General features: G+C 41.7%; 1 protein-coding gene across 1 annotated transcript in view; it reads right to left on the bottom strand.

Annotated features, from left to right (window-relative positions):
- Nucleotides 1–2,500, bottom strand: part of LOC145412079 (dipeptidase 1-like) — a 93,356-nt gene that overhangs the window by 27,410 nt on the left and 63,446 nt on the right. The gene's annotated exons all lie outside the window — the stretch shown is intronic.

Genomic DNA, 2,500 nt, shown 5'->3' on the forward strand with positions numbered 1-2,500 from the left:
AGGAAGAGGTGGAGAAGAAAAGGAAGGGTGGATGGGGAAGAGGAAGGAGAGGGAGGAGGTGGTGCTGAAGGAGGAGGAGGAAGAGGAGGGGAAAAAAGAACGACGGAGGAAGACGAACGGAAGAAGGACGGAGGGAGTGGAAGACGAGAGGGGACAAAATGAGGCAGTGGCGAAGGAGAAAGAGGAGTAGGGAGAGAAAGGAGGAAGAGGAAGAGCTAGAGAGGGAAAAAAAGAGGAGTGACATGTAGGGAGAGAGTGGAAGTAGGGGAATGATGGATGGTGGACGCGCAAGTGGGGCATCAAGGAAGAGAAGAAGGAGGAGGGGGAGGAGGGAAGGGAGGGGAGGGGAATGGGAGGGAGGAGGAGAAGAAGACGACGGAGAAGAAGTACTGAAAGTTTTATAAGGAACGAAAATAAAGAAGAGAAAAGAACACATAAGAGACAAGCCAGCAAAATAAAGCTGATACAAGGTTGAAAGAGGAGACAGGTAGTGAATGGAGAGAAAACTAACCAGCCAAAGAAAGTTGATGCATGATTGAGAAAAGAGACAGAAGATGCACAGAATACGAGGCGACCAAAGCAAAATGGTGCATGAGAGAAAAAGAGAGAGAGAGAGAGAGAGAGAGAGAGAGGCAAAGTATAAGTTAAAGCTGCATTAGGAAAGAGGCATAAGATCATATTATAGGTTCCTTAACACCTCTTCTTCAGCGATTTATTTGGCATATTATACCTGATTACCTTCTTGGATGTTACTGATGCAAACTCTCAATATTAAAAACACGTAAATGTCAGAAAAATTTAATATCCGAGTAAACTGCTTAGAGACAGGTGCTGCTACGAAGATTCCAATCCTAACGATTTTTCGGCACGATGAATGCATTGGATCCTATTTGTATTCTTGTCGGGTAAGGAGTCTCCAAAACCTCTTCCTGAGCGATTTATTTTTGGATATGTCTGGTTAATATTCTTTTGTACTTTGTGATGAGTATGGCGATGCTGTAAGGCTTTATGTAACACAGAACATGAGGGTAAGGTGTAATAAACAAAATAAATCGCCAAGGAAGAGGTGTTAGGGAGCTTCATTAACCGACGAGAACACCGGCCAAAGACTCACCTTAATGAAGAGTGATAAATAATAAAGAAGAAGGAGAGATAATGAACAGATGACGCGAAGGCAAAAGAAAAAAAGAATGAGGCGAGGTTAAGGAGAAACTAAAGTAAAGAACAGAAGATAAAGGAGTCTCAGGAGGAGCGAGGAAGAGAAGAGAGAGGAGGTGATCAGTGAGAAGGAAGAGGGAAGGAAAGACGACCCCTGTAAGTGCAAATGTTCAAATGAAGAAAAGGAGAAAAGAAAAAGTGTATTCCTTGGACTAAGAAATGGATAATGAAGAAAGTGTACTGCAAAGTAGAAAGATACAATTGCATACGTAAAGGAAGAACGAGATGATGAAGCAACTTGGTACAGAGAGAGAGAGAGAGAGAGAGAGAGAGAGAGAGAGAGAGAGAGAGAGAGAGAGACGTGATATATGGAGTAGAAAACAAAACCTCGAGAAATATAGTGCATAAAGAAAAAGAAAGTTTGAATCATGGAGGAAAAAAAAAACGACAGATAAATAGCGTGATTTATGTGAGAGGTACGTGACGCAAGAAATAGAATCCACGGTGGAAATTGAGGAGAAAGAAGTATGATGCATTAAGGATCAATAAACAGTGTGATAGATGGAATACAAATGTGGAAAAACAGTGATGTATGAAGGAGGTATAAGAGGTTTGGAGAAGAAATGGAAAGGAAAGAGAAAAGAAGTGTGATCAATGGGAGGGACGGGAATGAGGTGGAGAAGAATCCTGATGCATGGAGGAGGAGGAGGAGGAAACAATAGTGGGGAAGATGTGTGAGGCAAGGGAGAGAAAATGCGAAAGAAGTCTGATGCATGAAGGTGGAAAGAAAGACGGTGGAAAGGGAAAAAGCAAGTGAAGAAAGACTACAATCAATTAAAAAAAAAAAAAAAAAGAGGTATACGAATGGAGGAGGAAATGGGCGTGGGGAAAACACGGAAAGGGAGATGGAGAAGAAGCATTATCCACGGCAAAAAATGAAACAGAAATGAAGTGAGGGATATGGAGAAAGAGAGGTAATGAATAGAGGAAAACAGGAGTAGAAGAGTAATCCTTGAAAAAGCGAAACAGGAAGAGGTGTAGACAAAGAGAAATCAGGAATACAGATGCTAGGTGAGGGAAATGAAAATGAAGTGTCATGCATATAAAATGAAAGGGGGTGTGGCGAAGAAGTGGGGAATATGGAAAAGGAGCGAAGAAAAGGCAAGGTTAGCTGGAAAATAAAGAGAAATATGTAAGAAGTAGATCATTTCAAAGGATAAGGAAGAGAAGTGAAGTGGAACTGATCTACATGGCAAAGGAATGAGAAAATGAGTAGAACAATCAGAAAATGTGGGGGCGAAAATTTTGATCCTTGGAATGCTGGCTGGATAATGGCCCGCAA

This window comes from Coenobita brevimanus, chromosome 92 (genome assembly GCF_032717465.1).
Source record: "Coenobita brevimanus isolate Jiangsu-jjx chromosome 92, ASM3271746v2, whole genome shotgun sequence".
NCBI lineage: Eukaryota > Metazoa > Arthropoda > Malacostraca > Decapoda > Coenobitidae > Coenobita > Coenobita brevimanus.